The sequence below is a fragment of the Phacochoerus africanus genome, chromosome 5, assembly GCF_016906955.1.
Source record: "Phacochoerus africanus isolate WHEZ1 chromosome 5, ROS_Pafr_v1, whole genome shotgun sequence".
In the NCBI taxonomy this organism is placed as follows: domain Eukaryota; kingdom Metazoa; phylum Chordata; class Mammalia; order Artiodactyla; family Suidae; genus Phacochoerus; species Phacochoerus africanus.
In genome coordinates, this window is record NC_062548.1 from 81510513 (window position 1) to 81531495 (window position 20983).

At 44.6% G+C, this 20983-nt stretch overlaps 1 long non-coding RNA gene across 2 annotated transcripts in view; it reads right to left on the reverse strand.

Annotated features, from left to right (window-relative positions):
* Positions 1-18394, reverse strand: part of LOC125128013 (uncharacterized) — a 61890-nt gene extending 43496 nt beyond the window's left edge. For both annotated transcript variants that reach the window (XR_007135114.1, XR_007135113.1), the window contains exons 1-2: positions 18282-18394; positions 564-734 (exon numbers count right to left, since the gene is read on the reverse strand). This is a non-coding gene — a long non-coding RNA (uncharacterized LOC125128013). The remainder of the gene's footprint in view (positions 1-563; positions 735-18281) is intronic.
* Between the last annotated feature and the right edge of the window lie 2589 nt (positions 18395-20983).

A 20983-nucleotide genomic window follows, 5' to 3' on the forward strand; every position in this document is an offset into this window, starting at 1 on the left:
TCTCCTCCAAAGGGCTTCTCAGGAACCCAGGCTCTTCCTGTTTGTAGTTCTGCCTGACTCCTAGGTCCTCAAACTACCTTGCTTCCAGTTGTCAAGAATCACATGAGAGGCTTTTAGGGTGCAAGAAGTAGCATCTTACTTTTGCCTCATTTCACCAGCCAGAATTGGTCACATGATCCCATCTAACCTCCAGGAGAAGTTGGGAAATTCAGTGTGAGCCAAAGGAAGCTGACTCTGATGAATACATAGTCCATAAGTAGTCAAGTCAACCTTTAAAAAGAGGGAGTTTCTGTCATGGCTCAGCAGTAACAAACCTGACTCGTATCCATGAGGATGTGGGTTCGATCCCTGGCCATGCTAAGGATCCAGCATTGCCATGAGTTGTGGTGCAGATCACAGACATGGCTTGGATATGGTATTGCTGCAGCTGTGGCATAGGCCAGGAGCTGTAGCTCTGATTCGATCCCTAGCCTGGGAACTTCCATATGTCACGGGTGTGGCCCTAGAAAGACAAAAAAAAAAAACCCAAAAAACTTTAAAAAGAAAAGAGGGAACTTACTTACCCTACCGGTCATGGAGACACTCTACTGCTGTCCTCTGGATTGTCCATGTCCACTTTCCCAACGTGGCTGTTCACAGTATTAACCTGGTGTCCCTGGGAGGGAATAAAGTGAACTCTTCTCCTATTACCTTCTCTCTAAAAGAAGGTAATAGGACTTCTTCAGTGTCTTGTCCTAGGATAAAAGGTAATAATAATAATGGTAATTAGCATTTATTGAATACACCTTCTACATCAGGCACTTACATGGATTTTCTTTGAGTGAGGGCAGATCTCAAGGTCTGGATAACATATGCGGAAGTGAATAATGCCACTTAATTTACCTTTTCTATAAAGAGCTTTAATTTCTATTTCTAATGCCCATTCTGATCATGTCAGAAGCTTAATGTCACTTGATTTGGCCCCTGCTCTATTCCAGGTTTTGTCTAAGTTCCCAGGTGATGGGGAGTAGCTGGGATTCAGCGTCTTGATTATTCATCTATCCTTTGTGACATCTGCCATTACATCCTCTCAAATGACAAAATAAAATAATTTGAGTCTGATGTCCTTTATTCAAGGGAAACCAACCCACAGGCTGGGGGAGTTGCAGTGCCTCACAAGCAGCAGGGCCCTCTTCCTGAGGATGTTTGGGCCAAAGCGAGTTTAGAAGCATTAAAAGAGGCAAAGCGGAAAGGCTGTGATTGGCTAAGAGGTCAAAGACCCTTATAAGGCAAGCAGGTCCTGTTTTCTAGGGCAAGATGAGCCGGCTAAAACTGAGTTGGAGGACTGTGATTAGGTGGTATTAGGATTCCTTGCCTGGTGTTTCCGGTTGACTGGTTTAAATCTGTGACATGGGTGGGGCTCCTGGGAGAAGCCTCCTTTCTGTAGGTTGCAATGTGGCGAATTAACTGTATCAGTCCAAGTTGCTGGACTTGACGTTCCACCTCAAAGCCATGGTCTCTCTGGCACCTCAAAATCACCTCCCACTTCAAGAGGCACAAGCCAGTTTCCAGCACCTTCAGAGAGCCACCCCACCCCCTTCCCCTGCCAGGCCCTTCAGTCTGACAAACTCCTCCTACTAGGGAGGAAGCCCCTTTCTCAGGGACCTACTACCAATGCTTTGCCTCCCTCTGCTTTTCTCTTCCAGAATCTGGACAGTTCTTGTATGCCTTGTTCTCCATTTTTCTATTTCCTCTTTTTTTTTTGTCTTTTTGCCTTTTCTAGGGCCACTCCCGTGGCATATGGAGGTTCCCAGACTAGGGGCTGAATTGGAGCTGTAGCTGGCGGCCTACGCCAGAGCTATAGTAACGTGGGATGCAAGCTGTGTCTGTGATCTACACCACAGCTCGCGGCAACGCCAGATCCTTAACCCACTGAGTGAGGCCAGGGATAGAACTTGCAGCCTCATGGTTGCTGGATTCATTAACCACTGAGCCAAGATGGGAACTCTCATTTTTCTATTTCTAATATTTACGGCACAAACTTGATGCTTCAGTTATTCAAGGGTTAAATTTTTGCAGTTCAAAAGATCTCATTCTTACCACTCCTACAAGTTTTCTGGTTTTTCTGCCTATCACTCCTCCCCCGAGGCAATAAATGCTACTGACTTTGTGGCGATAAGGGAAGATTACAGACAGAATCTGGAGCAGAGCAAGGGACTCCAGGAAATAAATATAGGGGGAAATTGTAAATATCTCAAAATATTTTTCTGTCCCGATCTCATTTAAGTCTCAACGACCACCCTATGATATAATAGTGATACACTCTTACTATCTCTATTTGACAGATGAAGACACTAAGCTTTATTCTTTTTTTTTAATTAAAAAAAAATGTTTTTTGGCCATACCAGCAGCATGTAGAAGTTCCCAGGCCGGGTACTGAAGCTGCACCACAGCAGTGCCAACACTAGATCCTTAACTACTAGGCTACCGGGGAACTCTAAGGTTTATTCTTAAGCTCTATTTTGCCAGGACATTTTTTGATGTGTGGTGGGCAAAAGGTTTAAAGATCTTTTTTTTTTTTTTTTGGCTTTTTAAGGGCTGCACCTGTGGCATATGGAGATTCCCAGGCTAGGGGTCCAATCGGAGCTACAGCTGCTGGCCTACACCACAGCCATAGCAATGAAGGATCTGAGCCACGTCTGCAACCTACACCACAGCCCAAGGCAACACCGGATCCTTAACCCACTGAGCAAGGTCGGGGATCAAACCCGCAACCTTGGTATTCCTGGTCAGATTTGTTAACCACTGAGCCACAACGGGAACTCCCTAAAGATCATTTTGAATTGGTAAAAAAAAAATGAGGAGAAGGTCTGTTTAAAATAGCTATTCACTGTTATTACCTTTAAGCCTCAACACCAACTGCTATGAAATTTTGTCTAATGGAGACAAGGCTTAGATTTTCTTTAGCAAACATTTAAGGGCACTTGAAATTTTTAAGAAGCCTATTATTTGGAATGGATAAACAGGTTTGAGAACTATCCTCTTAATTAACTCCCTCTTGCAATCTCTCCTAATGATTAGCTTATTAGAATTAGAAAAATCCTTTTATTTACCAACTGTATGAACATAAAGTTTGCTTAATCATTCAGTAATCATTCAATAAATATTGACTGAGGCCATTTCCAGGCCTGTGTCTAAAGAGTAATTAGGTTTTAAACTCTCTAATTTGAAGCATTCAGATTTTTTAAGCTGCCTCCTCAGGCCCTCACCTCTAAAATCTTTTTTCTAAAATTTAATAGTGAAATTTCTTCATTCTGTGAATGCTTGAAGCAGATAACTGATGACACTGGAGGTGGGGTCTGGGAGCCTCTCTGGATAGAAGGTAGGTGGGGCTGGGGAAGAGGTGCTTAGAATGAGAAGAGGATGAAGGCAGTGCCTGGCGAGGCACAGGCACCAATGGAGTGTTTGAGGAATGACTAGAAGATGCAGTGGTGCTACAGGAATATGACAGCCTGTCCAGGCCCTACTGAGAAGACAGCCATTTCCCAGGGAAGGCCCCCTCCTCCGACTGGCCTTGACTGAACCTCGATGCCCCAAGGATAACTAGGTTTGCCTTGAGTCCCGCTGAAGACCATTTGCATCTGTGTCTTATAGCTCCAGACAGCAGAGTAGAGAAATCTGGAGAAGCAAAGGACATAACTGCAGAGATGAACCAAAGATGATTGTGCAGATAAATGGGTCTTCAGAGAGGCTGGGTGACTGTAGGGACACTCGCCAATGATGGGTGGCAGGAGAATGACGGGCTCTCATTTCTAATAGGAATCATGATAAAAAGTTATATTTGAAGCTCACAGACCTCTGCTCAGGATTCCAAATAGCACTTGTTAGAGAGCCTCCAAAGAATGCCTAACCCATGTGCCCAGGTTCAGTTAGGGCCCATTATCTTACGATGGACGAATCAACCATCAGGAGGGAAACCTGGTATCTCTGAAGCTCTGCAGGCATTGAGCTCAGTGGTGCCTGAGATGTCCATCTTCTATAGGAAAAACAGCTGCTTTCTGTGGGCAGAGGGAAGATTGGGGCCCCTCCTCTTGATCTTGGCACAGCTTGCACTGGCATCCTTTTTTTTTTTTTTTTGGTCATGCCTGTGGCATGTGGAAGTTCCAGGCCAGGGATTGAACCCAAACCACAGCAGTGCCCCCGAGCCATAGCAGTGACAACACCAGATCCTTAACCCACTGCACCACCTGCAAATCCGATAATGTGGTGTTTTAAGCCACTACATATTAGGGTGTGTCTAGAGTATGACCTCAGATGAGATCAAAGATTTAGTTTCCTTTTGTAAAATGGGCAAAGTAGTGGTATCCTCTTCATAGAATGATTGTGTTCTGAATGGAATAATGGTGCAAGTGTCAGCACAGTGCCTGGCACACAGTACGTCTTCAGTAAACTCCAGGCTCCTTCTTGCCCCTTCTCCAGAAGGCTATACATTCCAGGTGTAAGTGACTCTTGGCCACTGCTCCAAACTTCCTGGGCAGACACCCAACTTTCCTTAAAGGGAATGCCTAGGATCAAATTTGAAAGTGGGGTTGGAGTGCACTTGATTTTTTTTCTTTCTGGGACAATCTGTGACCCCTTTAAGAAAAATATCCCCACCTTGTATGAATGAAAGTGTGTTTCTTTTCTTCCTCCTCAATTTAAGATATCAAGGAATTAAGTCTTCACTTCTCTCTCTCTTTTTAAACAAGAAATATGCTTGCTCATGCTGAAAAGTACCGGCTTGAAATAAAACAACTCCCCTTCTGTTTCACAGCCAGCAGGTTTTCTGCACCACCCCAACCCTGCAGAGCTACAGACTGCACAGCGGGCAGACTTTGTTGAACAGATGAACAACTGTGGCTTAATCTGTTTTGAGGGGAAAAAAAAAAAAGTCCTGAAGCAATTGATAAACAGGAGGCTGAGGTCAGAGTGAAGGAAGAGTAAATGAGGCCAGATTGGGGACCACTGAAACGTAAGCCTCTTTCATCCCCTGCACTGAATCGGGTGTGTGAGTGAGAGTCAAGACTAATCTGCTGGGGAAAGGAATGAGAGCCTCTCACATTGCCTGAGTTTGGAGTTATGTTTTCATTATCATTCAAAAGTATTTTAAGATTATATTTTGTATTCTTGTACTTATTTATTTTATTTTTTCCCTTAAGCTTAAGTAACAGAGCAGATGAAACTTTCTTTGTTTTGCTTTTTAAGGCTGCACTGGTGACACATGGAGGTTCCCAGGCTAGGGGTCCAATTGGAGCTACAGCTGCCTGTCTGCACCACAGCCACAGCAATGCAGGATCTGAGCCTTGTCTGCAACCTAAACCACAGCCCACGGCAACACCAGGCTCTTAACACACTGAGCGAGGCTGGAGATCAAACCCGAAACCTCCTGGTTCCCAGTCAGATTTATTTCCCCTGTGCCACAATAGGAACTCCCTTGTACTTATTATTCAGAAAATTTTTGGAAGTGAACATAGAAAAGCGCACAAATCATAAGTACAGACCAGTGAGTGTTCACAAACCAAATATGTCGTGTAACCAGCACCCAGGTCAAGAAAAGAATATCCACGGCATCAGAGAAGCGACCCCCAACCAACAGACCCCGTAAGGAGAATGGCTATCCTGATTTAAATCCCGTTATTATTTTTAGTAGCTCATACACATTGATGTGTGTGCTTCTGGAGACATTCTACACATCTACAGGAATATGGCTGTTATTATTCTGTGCAAATGTAGTAAAATGTACTATGCACACTATGTAGCGTATTATCCACACTGTTCCGCCTCTGCCTTTTTCACATTTATCTTGGTGAACCTTCCATAGCACTACATAGAAACAGCCCGCTTTCTGGAGCAGTCACATTGTAGTCCACTGGCTCAATGCACCACAATTTATTTAATTTTATTAAAAGGCAAAGAGGTTGTGTCCAACATTTTCAGAGCTGGCTTTTTAAAAAAGTATTCCAGAGCTACCTTTGTTGTCCTTTAGATTTAAGGTGGCAGCTAGGCACTGCTCTTTGGAAGCCTTAAAAATACAACTACTTCTTACTCTATTCTGAATTGTGTTGGGTGTGGTACCGCCTGGGGTGGTCGATTATTTTATTGCCTTGTCCTGTTAGGACTCAGTTATTCCATGTTTGAATGTGTATCCAGGAAGTGGAAATAATGTCCCCAACACCCCCACTTCCTTTTCTGGCAAATGTGTGTCCGGCGGCGAGTGAATCCAGCTACTTTCAGCCACCCCCTCCCTTCAGTCAGTGACTTAGCTGGCATTGTCCAGGCTGAAATCTGGAGATTTTAGGACATGGACCTTAAGAGGGCTTCCAGACAGGACTTGTCTGAAGAACTGTTGTTCATGTCAGCTAAATAAAGCCTTCCTTTTCTGCTTTCCTTTTCTTTCCTCTGTGGCTTCTTTTCATCCCTCACTCCCAACCCCAGCCCCAGTCTCTGGTCTTTTCCTGCTCTGAAGTCAGCTCTCAGAGTCATTTAGACTTAATGTGAGTTCAAGTCAGTGCCTACTTCTTGTTCCTAGTGGTATTTGCCCTTTAAATTTCTTACCTACCATAATGATAGACAAAAAACTCTGCCCTCTTAAGACTTTTCGACTCCCTGACAGCAAGGACGGTTGTGTATTCAGGGATGGGGGCAGTCTCCTCACCCCCGTCCTCCTTCACTACCTGAATCATGCCTGTCTTCTCCCAGCCCTCAGAGGACAGACAGGAAGTGGCAGGCCAGGCTGGTTCAGGACCTCAGGAGAATGTAGGAGTGTCTCTGTATGTGTTTCCAATGGTGGAGGGGCAGACGCCACCAGAGCTACAGAAACATGTCTTCCAAAGGCAGGGTCATAGGCAAGAGTCAGGGACAGAGCAGCCCTTAGTTCAGCATCAGAGGAAAGTCCTTAGGGGTGTCGCACCAGGAGGTAAGGATCACTGAATCACCTTTCAGAACTGGCAACCACATCTTCTTTGGGCCTAAGTAACTACCTCATAGAGTTGTAATGCAGAATAAATGAATGGATATATAGCCATGGCAAGGGGTCTTTAAATGTTAGCTCTAATTATTATATGAGGTGGCCCAGACCTAGCGGCCCCACTTCCTGTTACCAGGAAGGGACCAGATTGGCTTGTCGTCACTCCATTTGTCCTTCTCCAATTTGCCCTGATCTCCCAATTGAGCCTGAAGGGACAGTCCAGGCTCTTCCAGCTTGACCCGTCTTGCTAGTCTCTGCAGACCCCTTTACTTCCCTTCCTCTTGCCTGCCAGGGAGCCTTCAGTCTTCACTCTTCCTCTGCAGGACCTTCACTGCCTTGACTTTCTTCCACAAGGGGCAAAAAGCCTACCGCATTCAAAGAGAAAATGCTTTCCCTGGTGATTTTGTCTCTTTAGTCCCTCATCTTTGCATTGTCCAGGCTCCTTCCAGACTCCCAATTCCAGGGTCTTCCTCCCCCAGCCTTTTGCATGTGCCAAGGATAAAGTCTGGGATAGAAGAGAATGATGCATAATCCTGACTCCTGGGGACTCTGCTGAGATCAGTGACAGTAATACTTCTCCATCCCTTGGCACCTGTTTCTAATGCAGGAAGATAAGGGCAATGAAACTGAACCTTTAACATTGTGAGGACCCACTTCAGACCTGGTTCTGTTCTAGGTTCTTCACTGTCATTTAATCTTCATGGCAGCCCTCTGACGTGGGTGTTTGGACGATTCCGTAGATTTTCAATTGAGGCTCAGAACAGGTTTATATCATCTCATCACTGCTGGGGAGCACAAAAGGGATTTGAATTCAGGTCTGCCTGACCCCAGAGCCTATGCATGTTAAAGGAAATTTGAGCCAGTGGAACTTGATATCATAATAACATTTTGCCTTCTGTTTTGTATTTGAATCAACTAGCCCAAGAGGCATTGTCTTCCACTTTTGAACTTGGCACACACAATGTCTTAGTCAAGGATTTCAAGCTTTGTCTTGTCCACACATAGGTTGATTTTGAAATAGCCATCTTGTAGACATTCAAAAGTATCCTTGCCAAGACTCACAGAGCATGTTTATTTTCATAAACTTCTGAGGTCCAGAAGTCCAGAAATAAATCACCCAGAGGACAGCAGGTATTAGGGATCTGGTGGTGTCCAGGGCTCCCTGTCTCCAGTGAAGGACTCATCAAGACAGAAGCATATTACAAAAGGCTCTGACAGAGGCACTAGTGGCTGGAAAATGGCACTTAATCGTGTGAGCATCTAAAATGGCTTGAGAGTTTTATTCAAAGTGAGGGATGCTCACCGTCACCTGACCTAGAGCAACAGCACTCAACAGTGCTCTTTTGTAGCTCCTAAACTGTCACACATTCATGAAATGTCTAAGCAGAGGCTTAGTCTTTCCTTCTACCCCAAGTCTTCCCAACTTGTTTCCCTCAAGTGTTAAACTATTTCCTCTCTAAATTTTTGCCTGAAGCCTTGTTTTAAGCATAGTCTGCCCAGTGATATCTCCAGTTTTCTAGTGTACAGAGGAATTGCTCTGGATTGAGTAGTGTTCCCCTTCCCTTGTCCAACCCCTCAAAGTTCATGTCCACCCAGAAGCTCAGAATGTGATCTTATTTGGAAATAGGGTCTCTGCAGATGTAATTAGTTAAGATGAGGTCATCCTAGGATAAGGTAGGCTCTAAATCCAGTGACCGGTGTCCTCCTAAGAAAAAGGAAAATCAGATGCACAGATGGTGGAAGGAAGAAGGCCATGTGACAGTGGAGGAAAAGAGAAGAATGATGCATCTTATCTGAAAGCAGACCATTCCTAAGAAATATTTTGTAAAGCAAAGATCATGTAAAGCAAAGAAGCAATGACCTTAGGATACATCTTGCTAACAAATGCCCAAAATAAATCGAGATAAAGCACAGATGCTCACAGACACACTTCAAAGCTGTGGCAGTTTGATGCTGAGATGCTGAGTATAGTTCCTGGGGAGGGAGCTTGGCGGTACCATTCTTGCTGCTGCAACAGCTCCTGAAAAACCAATGCTAGAAGCTATTCTGTCTTTTTGCCTTTTTTTTTTTTTTTTTTTTTGGTAAATCTCTTTAGGTTTCTTTCGGCTAGCAAAAACAGATATGAATGTAGGTCTTTCATAAAAGTGAAATGGCATAAGGTGAACCTTTGAAAAGAGGGGGATACCTGTACAAGCCAAAGAACACCAAAGATTGCTGGGAACCACCAAAAACTACAAAGAGGCCAGTAAGGACTCCCCACTAGAGCCTTCAGGAGGAGCACTGCTGGTCTTGACACCTTGGTTGCTGTCTACTAGCCTCCAGAACTGTGAGATAATGAGATGATACGTTTCCAGTGTTGTAAGCCATACAATTTGTGGTAATTTGTTATGACAGCCCTAGGAAAGGGACTCTCATTTGACTTTTTAAATAAAAAGCTTCCCTTACTCTGAACATTTCCACGAGCTTTTCTTGTTTTTAAACAAGGCTCTCTGAGCCTCAATTTTCTCACCTAAACACTGTGAATTAATCCGCTATTGCTGCATTAAAACCACCCCCCCCCACTCAGCAGCATAAAACATGATCATGTGTTCCCACACTTGAAGGTCTGAGGGGTGGCTGGGTGGCTCTGCTCCACCTGTTCCTTGCTCTGAGACCTGGAGGCCTCCTCGGCATCTTGTGATGGCAGAAGCCCAAGCTGACATTTACAGCTTCTGTTTGTGTCACTGTAACAGAACAGGACCCTATGGGGCCTTCCCAGGATGGACTCCTCACCACATCCTCTGCTCTAGCTCCTCTCTGAAATACTTAGATAATAGAATCTGATGCACATTTCCTGAGTTGTTTTGCAGATGCTAAAATCCCCTCCAAATTGAAGAAATTAACTATCTGATGACCATGAACACGGAGCCCCCAGATCTATTGGAGCCTGAGCCTTGATTATGTGATACCACCCTGTTACCTCACCATCAACCCATCAGAGAATTGTGCACAAGCTGATCACATACCCTGTAGCTCCCCTCCCTCACCTGGCCTTTAAAAATGCTTTGCTGGAGTTTCTATTATGGCTCAGTGGGTTAGGAACCTGACGTAGTCTCCGTGAGGATGTGGGTTCGATCCCTGGCCTTGATCAGTGGGTTAAGTATCCAGCATTGCTGTGGCTGTGGTGTAGCCCTCAGCTGCAGCTCAGATTCAACCCCTAGCCTGGGAACCTCCATATGCCACAGGTGTGGCTCTAAAAAGATAGGGAAAAAAAGAAAAGAAAAGAAATAAAAATGCTTTGCTGAAACTCATTAGGGAGTTCAGGTGTTTTGAGCACTAGCTGCCCTGGCCTCCTTGCTTGGTGCCCTGCAAAAAACGCTGCACTGTCCTTTACCACAACACAGTGTCAGTAGATTGGCTTTACTCTCCACGGATGAGTGGAGCCAAGTTTGGTTTGGTAACATCACTGCTAACATCCCACAGGCCAAATCAAGTTACTAGGCCAAGTGTACTCTGGTCATAGTAGGAGGGAGAAAGGAGGAATAGTTGTGCAATGATAATTCTAACTATCACAGATGTGATAATACCTGCTGCTACACTGTGTGTCCCCCAAATTCATAATGCAAACTTAATTCCTAATGCGAAGGTATTTGGAGGTAAGCCTTCTGGAAGTGATTAGGTCATGGGGGTGAAGCCCTCATAAATGGGATTACTGCCCATATAAATGGGGCCCAAGAGACCCAGAGAGCTTCCTCTCCCCTTCTGCCATGTGAGGACATTGGGAAAAGACAGCCATCTATGAACAAGGAAGAGGGATGCCACCAGACACCAAATCTGGTGGAGTGATATCCATTTAAGGAAATATATATATATATATATATATTTTGTCTTTTCTAGGGCCGTGCCCCCGGCATATGGAGTTCCCAGGCTAGGGGTCCAATTGGAGCTATAGCCACTGGCCTATGCCAGAGCCACAGCAACGCGGGATCTGAGCCGCGGCTGCAACCTACACCACAGCTCATGGCAACGCCGGGTCCCCAACCCACTGAGTGAGGCCAGAGATCAAACCCCCAACCTCATGGTTCCTAGTTGGATTTGTTAACCACTGAGCCATGACGGAAACTTAAGGAAATAAAAATTTAATATTTATTTTCTGACCTTGTCCTGTCTGGTTATTAATTTTTCTCATGCTTTCTCTCTATGGAGGTTCTGTCCCATCATGAAACTGCCACTCAACCTCTCACTCTTTTTCTTTTGGCTTTTTAGGGCCAAACCTGCAGCATATGGAAGTTCCCGGGCTAGGGGTCAAAATCTGAGCTACAGCTGACAGCCTACACCACAGCCACAGCCATGCAGGATCCGAGTTGTGTCTACAACCTACACCACAGCTCACAGCAACACCAGGTCCCCAACCTACTGAGCAAGACCAGGGATCGAATCCACGTCCTCATGGATATTAGTCGGATTCACTTCTGCTGAGCCACAATGGGAACTCCAACCTCTCACTCTTTTGTGGGATCATTATCCTGCTGATCATGTGGTCCAAACAAGTGACAGGGACAGCCGAGGCTCAAGGGGAGGGAAGCAGACTCCACAATTTCGTGGGAGGAGTTTCTGCCATGGCACAGCAGAAACGAATCCGACTAGGAACCATGAGGTTTCGGGTTCAATCCCTGGTCTTGCTCAGTGGGTTAAGGATCCAGCGTTGCCGTGAGCTGTGGTGTAGGTCACAGACGCGGCTTGAATCTGGCGTTGCTGTGGCTATGGTATAGGCCAGCAGCTACAGCTCCAATTGGACCCCCAGCCTGGGAACCTCCATATGCTGCAGATGTGGCCCTAAAAAGCCAAAAAAAAAAAAAATTTGATGGGAGAAATAACAAAGCTGTTGTGGTACTTTAACCCAATACAATACACATCCACTCATGCAGTCTGCACCCCAACCCCACAAGGTGGGTACTGTATTACCCACATTTGAAAGTAGGAAACAGAACAGAGATGTTACAAACTTGGCTAAAGCTAGTCAGTTGGTCAACAAGAAAGCTGTAATTCCAATCTAAGCTGTTTGGAAGCAGGGCCAGAGCACCCATTTTGCCTGGTACTCAGCCAATTTCATTTTCTCCTTCCCTATTGATCCTGTTTCTTCAGCTACTTAAGGGCAGGAAACTGGCACATCTTGTACCCCACTAGGTACAGGCTTCTCACACATACACTCACAGGCACATAAGGACTTGTGGTAAAGTGTCCTTGAAAAAATACGTGGTGGAGTGATACTCATTTAAGGAAATATAAATCAGTTTTGGTTTTCTGACCATGTCCTGTCTGGTAATGAAAGTTTTCTCATGATTTCTTTCATTATTTTAATTTCTTTGCTTTTCTTTTTATGGCCACACCTGTGCCATACAGAAGTTCCCAGGGCCAAGGGTCATATTGGAGCTGTAGCTGCCGGCCTGTGCCACAGCCACAGCAACGTAGGATTTGAGCCATGTCTGTGACCTACACCGCAGCTTGCAGCAATGCTGGATCCTTAACCCACTGAGCGAGGCCAGGGATCGAACCCACATCCTCATGGATACTACTTGGATTCTTAACCCACTGACCCACAACAGGAACTCCCTCATGATTTCTTTCTACAGAGGTTCTGACCTGTCCCTGGAAGGGCCACCCAGCTTCTATATTCTTTTGGTCTTTCGACTCAAACTCATTTCTGGCTGCTAGTCTTTTATTCTCAGTAATGGGTCCAGGGTTCCCCACTCCCACTGCAGGCCCAGACTAGCCTCCCAGTATGAACACTCTGCTCTGCCTCCACTGGGGCTTCACAGATATATGTGGCAAGTTACAAAACTGTGCCCAGCAGGAGTGGAGGTAGCAGCTTTCCAAATCAGGATCTTGTCTATTATAATGCATTTGAACTTAGGTGGGTTTTTTAATCCCTGTGTGTGGAACACTGCTCCAAGGACTGGCCTGTAGTCCTGGGTGTGACACATTAGCTTACATAATCACTTAACTGGAGCCACTTCCCACACCGTGACCTGTGAGAAGAGTCTGAGGTCAAGACAGACTTGCAGACAGAAATGGATGCGTGCCTTGTAAACAAAGTAATAATTTTAGATTCATTCACTTGTCCAAGAAATGAGTACTTGTTATGAGCCAGTCACTGTGCTGGGCACAGAGGACAAAGATGAATAAATTAGATGCAGGAGTAAAAATTCTTGCCCTCCAGGAGCCCACAGTTCATTGTAACAGTTATTACCTACATTTTATACCTGGCCATATAAAGTCTAAAGATGTTAACCACTATATATGTTCACCAATGAGGCAAGGTTTTCCCCCCCTAAAATTATTGCCCCCACCCCCCAAAGAGGAGAATACTTTATTTTGGGGTCTGAAAATGAAAAATGCACTCTTATGTGCCTCCTTTCCTACCAACACTTAATACTTCTGGTACTTCTGGTTACCAGATGTGAGGGTTTTTGACACATCAAGCAATTCTGTGACACCAGCTGGGTGCCTAAAATTCAACTCAATTCTGACATTACTGGGGAACAGATCTCACAGGTTAAGAGCTCAACCTCAAGACTGCCCCCAATTCAGATGCCAATGGCAAATCTAGGTAGTCACCTGTGCTTCTGACCAACTGTTTATAAATCAGAGGTTTCGGAGTTCCCGTCGTGGCGCAGTGGTCAACGAATCTAAGAACCATGAGTTGCGGGTTCGATCCCTGCCCTTACTCAGTGGGTTAACGATCCAGCGTTGCCGTGAGCTGTAGTGTAGGTTGCAGATCCTGCGTTGCTGTGGCTCTGGCATAGGCTGGAAGCTACAGCTCCAATTCGACCCCTAGCCTGGGAACCTCCATATGCCGCAGGAGCGGCCCAAAGAAATAGCAAAAAGACAAAAAAAAAATATATATATATATATATATAAATCAGAGGTTTCCAAGACCCCTTCCTTGGCTTCCATTATTTTGCTAGAGTAACTCAAGGAACTCAGGAAAATACTTACTAGATCACCCATTTATTATAAAAGGGATATAACTCAGGAACAGACAAATGGAAAGATGCATAGGGCCAGTTACATGGGAAGGGGCACCAGAGGCTCCATGCCCTCTCTGGGGGTGTGCCACTCATGGCTTCATTACATATGCATATTTGATCAATGACTATAACCTTCAGCTCCTCTCCCTTCCTCAGAGGTCAAACTGGTGGGAGTGAAAATTTCATCTCCCAATCCCAAGGTTGGCTCCCCTAGCAACTAACCCCCATCCTTAGGTTATTTTGGGGCTTTCCAAAAATCAGCTCATTAACATAACTCAAGTGTGTCTGAAAGGGGCTTATTATAGGAATAACAAAAGATACCCATTTCACCTTTACAGCTATTATCACTTGTGAAATTCCAAGGGTTTCAGGAGCTCTGAGCCAGAAATGGGAACAAAGACCAAATATATATTTCTTAACATAAATCACAATACTACAGGGTCCTTGCAATGCCTCTCATGTTACACAATGCTTTCTAAATTCTTAGCTTTGGAAGCTTTGAGAGATCACTAACTCAGTACAAAAGTAGGTGAGAAAATGTAACACAGATTTGTTAGTTATTCCTGAGGATGTGACTTCACATTTGCAATGCTGGAAGTTGCTATAAACAAGCCTTTTATGATCACTTTAAAAAGCAGAACAGTGAGTAGTTATGTTGGAGAGACCAGTGAAAGCATGAACTGACTAATGCTATTCAAATGGGCACTTTGCGGTTTGGGATAAAATTTCCAGGGAAAGCATCCCATAAAAGTTTCAAGAGAAGCTCCAACAATCCAGATGGAAGTGAGAATGCCTAATAAATGAGTCTAGTCATAGTGATAACCACTCTGATGACCAAGAGGTGCGTGAAGAGTTTAGGCTTTTTTAATGAAATATGAGAGTGGGGGGAAAAAAGCCATTATTTATAAATTAACTTTTTATATTGTATAAATAGTATTAAACATGTATGTGTAACTAAATTCATATATTGAAAAAGCACATCACAATTTTATCTATCTCACTAGAAGTTTTATGCGCTTAGGTTGACCAAAACATTACGAGAGGTTGCCCTGTTGGAAAGTTTAGTGCTGCCTTAGGTTTGGTGCCAACTTCTACTTGGGCACATGTGTTGCCCAAAGTCAAACAATTAGGAGGAACAGAGCCAGATCTGTCTGACCCACCCACATGTTTGCCTTAATTCCTCCATCAGACCATTTCCTTCATAAAATCTGAGACAATGGTCCCTGTCCCCACTGTCCATCTATTTCATTCCATTTCAATTCAGAGCATTTATTGAGCCCCCAATATAATGGAGAAATGGCTTTTCAAGTCTGTAAATCGCTTTTAGTACTGAATTAAAGGAGAAGACACTTACATTTTACTGAAGATTGAGGAAAAAGAGTAGTTTTGACTAAGAATAGCACTGGATTCAGGCCTATGTAGGCCATTCTCCCCGTTATGCAATGTGAGTTCTGGTCTTCTCTGTCCTCTTAGGACTAAAAAAAATGCCTTGCCTCAGCCCCAGTAGGACAGCTGCAAGGAGCAAATAAACATGCAGTTTCTTTCTGTTAGCTGTAAATCTTTGGATAATAGGATTTTACATTTTTCCTGAGACTTTTCAGTATCACATAAATTTTCTTTCTTTTTTTTAAATTGAAGTGTAGTTGATTTAGCGTTTCAGGTATACAGCAAAGTGATTCAGTTATATACATATATATTTTTTCAGATTCTTTTTTTGCATTATAGGTTATTATAAGATACTGACTATAGCTCCCTGTGCTATACAGTGGGAACTTATTGTTCCACATAATTTTTTTATGTGAAAGCATGTATTGTCTTTAATCAGGAAAAAAAATCAGTAAATATTCATTTCTGAAAACACACAAGTATTGGGTTATAGAATTTCAGTTTCACTTGCCAAATTTGCATTGAGTCTATCTCACATTTAACCTGTCTTTTTTTTTTTAGGGCTGCACCTGAGGCATATCGAGGTTCTCAGAATAGGAGTCAACTTGGAGCTGTGGCTGCTGGCCTATACCACAGCTCACAGCAAATGCCGGATCCTTAACCCACTGAGCGAGGCCAGGGATGGAAACTGCATCCTCATGGATGCTAGTCAGAGATGTTTCTGCTGAGCCACAACAGGAACTCCTTAATCTCTTTCTTTTTTATTCAAGATAGGAGAACCAAACACTCGTCTGTGGGTAATACATGCAGGGTACACCCCTCAGGATTGGCCTGCCACCCAGGCCCACCTTCTCCCAAGGGACCCAGAGGACCATACATGGAGGAAAAGTAACAGGAAGAGCTTGAGCCATGTCTTTGGGCGGAGGAGTGTTTGTGTGTGTCTATTTTCAATATTACTATGTCTCTCCCAAAGATTCTCCTTTAAGGACACATTCCTGCAGATATATTAAGTCTGTGAAATGAAGTGGAAGACCCTGTGTGACTGAAAGCAAGCTATGCAACCTCTCTGAGCTGGGTATTTGCTCATCTGTAAAATAAGTGGTGGGATTCAGAGAGAAAAAGAACATGGCCCAGGAGAGATAGATTCAAATCTTGACTACTACTTATTGCTGGACAATGAGTTTCTTTGTTTGAAAGCAGGCTTCTTGTGAAGATTAAATATAATGTATACTCGATATACTATATAATATATACCGGTACATTTTATATGCTAAAAAATGTTAGCAATGGTTGCTAATACAATATATTTGTGAAATGGCCTATTGATTTTTTTTTTTTTAATGGAAGTTCCCAGGCTAGGGGTCTAATTGAAGCAACGGCTGCCAGCCTATGGCACAGCTGCAGCAACGCCAAATCAAGCCAAGTCTGAGATCTATACCGCATCTCATGGCAACGCTGAATCCTTAACCCACTGAGCGAGGCCAGGGACCAAACCCGAATCCACACTGATACTAGAAGGCTCGTTTCTGCTGAGCCACAATGGGAACTCCTTTTTGGCCTATTGTTCTTAAAGCAAAACCACAAATCACAAGGCAGCCAGCTCAACTGTGCAAGCTGTATTCTGCACAACTCTAGGGGGTGCTGTCCACATGGAATACAATACCTGGTGGCATTGAAAATTTTTGATACAAATGTAATTTAATTTATTTATTTTGGCCACACCCAAGGCATGTGGAAGTTCCTGGGCCAGGGATCCAACCTGAGCCACAGCAGTGACAATGCCAGATCCTTAACCTGCTGAGCCACAAGGGGACTCCTGCAAATTTTTAGATATTTCTTTAATTAAGAGTAACAGAGAGGTAGTACTGGAATTTTCTTGTTATTTAGGTTCAGCTGAGCACCACCCCCCACCAATAAAATATGTAATAAGAACATTCTTTTAAAAAAGAAACGTGCTGCAAAATCTAGGCAGAACTTGTTAGATTTAAAAAACACAAATGACACCCTTACACACGAGCAAAACCAGAGTTCTGTCTTTCTGAGCTGATCACTCACCTTCAGGCATTCATTCTAACTGTGAGGAGTGAATATACTAGTGGAGGGTTGCCCTGGAGCCCTCAAGCTAATCTTTCTTCCCTTCAAGCCAAGTGAGGGGACCCAAGAGGTGGACCTGGTGTGCAAGGCATGGGTTTTCTGCAGTTAGGAGACTGGAGGTCAAAGCCTTGCTGCCAACAGTGGGGCAGAGCGAGGGGAGGGCTGCAGAAGGTCTTAGGGTCTGCAGCAGAAAGGAAAGAGTTGAGCTGTTTTCAAATATTTTTTGGCCACGCCCACAGCACAAGGAAGTTCCTGGGCCAGGGATCGAACTCACATCACAGCAATGGCCTGAACTACAGCAGTGACAACACGGACCCCTTAAGCCGCTGTGCCACAAGAGAACTCTGCAAATTCCTTTTTTCTTTTTTTTTTTTTTTTAGGGCCACACCCATGACCTATGTAGGTTCCCAGGCTAGGGGTCTAATCAGAGCTGTAACTGCCAGCCTACCCCACAGCCACAGTAACGCGGGATCCCAGGCGAGTCTGCGACCTACATACACCACAGCTCCCCACAGTGCCAGATCCTTAACCCACTAAGCGAGACCATGGATGGAACCTGCATCCTCATAGATAATAGTTGGGTCTGCTCTGCTGAGCCGCAACAGGAAATTCACTCAAATTTCTTTTACGGTCTTTTAAGCTCTGCTTGCCAGGGCAGATGACCACAGGGTGTGGGTAATCAGTGGTCTATGTCGGGGGTGCTCTATCAACAAAGGTGGGAGCCACGGGGGAAAGCCGAGTGCACGCCCACTGGCCCCCTCCCCTCCCCAAGTCTCAAAAGAGCTGGACAAAGCAGGAGGGCTCACCTGTGAGGCAGGGAGAACAGGGGCAGGGCACGACCGTTAAAAGGAGCACACAGCCGTTGAGAAAGACAGGATTCAACGAAAACTGGGCAGAAGCGACTAGATGCAAGATGGCGGAAGATTGGACTCCGCCGCCCCGGACCTTGAGCCTCATTAGGCACTCATTGTAATACATTAGCATGTTAGCTGACACGCCCACCAGCGCCATGACAGTGCCGAAGCCTAATGGCTGAATTTAAACGGCAAAAAGTGGGCAACGGCTGGATTCCTGGAAACCCCCCTTCTTCCTGGCCCCCCCATAGTTGAAATAACCCTCCCACTTATTAGCTTATGAAATTATCCAGCCCATAAAACCAACCCCCCCCCCACCAGCTTCAGGGCTGTTTTTACGTCCTGCGATGAACGGCATTCAGCCTATGGAATGCGAGTATCTCACTAAATAAACTCACTTCCACTTTCCTACTGACTCACTGTTGAAACGCACTCCTGCTCAAAGCCAAAGACCCTCATGTGGACGCCGGTCCTAGGAACTCAGTGGAGACTTGGGACATGACCATTCTGTCTCCCTCATTCTCCTACAACCCCTGTGCCACTTCCCAGTGGCCCTCTACACTGGCCCCAGTCACGCAGACAGCTTCTGCCCCATCCTGGAGGAACCAGAGGCTGGAGGAGGGACAGATCAATAGAAAAGTGCGAGACTTTTAGGATTTCCAAGGCTAGGAGAAGGAAAGAAGCTTTGGTCTAAGTGAGAGAGTGAGGGTTTGAGGCTGGGCTAGCAGGAGACTCGAGTGACACCTGAGTAAGTTAAGGCTGCAAAAGCAGTAGGATCCATGCTTCTGATATCACTTGGCTGTGGGGGGAGCCAACATAGCAAATGTAACAAAAACAGAGACTTTTCCAGATTTCAGTTCTCAGCCCAACTGGACTGGTGATTGGCAGTGCTGCTTCTGGCCTCTCCCACTCCAGCTTCTTTCCTTCCAGGTTCCTGGCTGTGCTCTCTGCTCCAAGGATACGCCTCCATGAACTGACATGCACTCGTGTCTCTCCAGGTAAAATGAATGTCTCCTGAGGACAGGAACTGTGTATTTTATCATCCTCAACCCTTAGCACAAAGGGCATTAAAAGTTTATTATCAAAGAAGATGAGAGACCAGAGGACACCAGAGACACTGGAGTACCAGAGGCACTGGTGTGGGTACCAGAGGGTACCAGAGGCAAAGTGTGCAGAAGATGATGGTGGGGATGGGGAGGAGGGAGGACAGTAAATGGAGATGACAGATAAACAGACAAGGTTCATGGTTATCTTCTCCCTCCTTATCTGAGGCAGCCAGGAGACTATGCTATGAGATTTTTAGGAATGAGGAGAAACCATGCACTTCCTTCATAATCTCCCCCAAACCACACTTCTTTGACTTAAAAGCCAATTAAAAACTTAACAGAACTATGATAAAAGCTATGTTTGTCTGGCCTTATATTAACTGGAAATACCCAAGAGTACTACTCATCTACTTTCCATGAGATTAACTGTCATAGTGATGACAAAAGTTGCTGACAGATTTTGAAGTTCTAAAGTCCTGGTCATCTCAGAAAGTCCAAGTGTCACAGCTTCAGAACTGGGTCGTAATATATATGACTGCACATAGAGTCTTCAAATGGTTGCTCTTGATCAGTTCAAATAGTTGAGTGATCTGAACATCCCATTCCCTATCCTGTCAGATAGCAAACATTTTTCGTATTTGGTGGTCAGTCTCACTTTCAAGAGATGCAGAAATAGAGGGAGAAAATTTCCTCCCTCCAGCGCTCAAGTAAACCGTCAAGCCAAACAAACCTCTCCAGGGCTGACTTCCGATGAGTGATGTTCACCATAAAACAAAATGATGAAGCTACTTGAAGGCATGTCTCCCTTTTCTATAGACATTTATAGAGAGATGTCTCGGGAACTTGAGAAAAGTGCCATTTCCACCCCCACCCCCAATACCAACTCCCCTACAATTTGTTGGCAATTCGCAGAGTACACTGAGGAACTGAATTATTTTATTTCAAATGTGTAGAAACATGTTCTCAGAAAACTGTTCGGTCTCTCTGTAAGTCAGCTTCTCTGATCACATGGGGTTTGTCCCAGCTGGGCAATAAATGTTAGTTGATCTTTGTAGACATCACAGAGTCACTAAATCCAGTCAGTCACTTGTCCACCCAGAAGGTGTGAGTTTATGTGACTAGAATTCTTATGCCTACAGGAAGATGAATGTCCACGGTGGATTGATATATAGGAAATTATTAAATGTTGAGGGGCAGGGTGAGGGATGGGAAGGAGAAAAGAGAAAAAACAAACAAGGGGGTAATCTCTGAGAATTAGGAAATCCCGATCTTTTCTAAGCCTCAGATCTTTCCGGGATTCTATCTGGCTTTCATTTCTAACTCCTTGTCTTCCAACAAAGAGAATAAAGATGGTATTAACACTAAATGTGAGTCCTTCCAGAAAACCAGAATGCCTCTCTTCCCCCTCTTCACCTAGTTGCAGAATTTTCTTTTGCACTATTAAAAATGGCATGGGCCACCTTTCCTCCAAAAACACATGAAGTTGCTGCATAACTCTTTTCCAAATAATTAATCTTTCCAGTGGAATCTTTCAAAGCCCCACATTTCCTGTTATTTTATACAGCTGCAATTTGTAACTGGAGCTCCTGCCCGGTATTCCATGGGCAA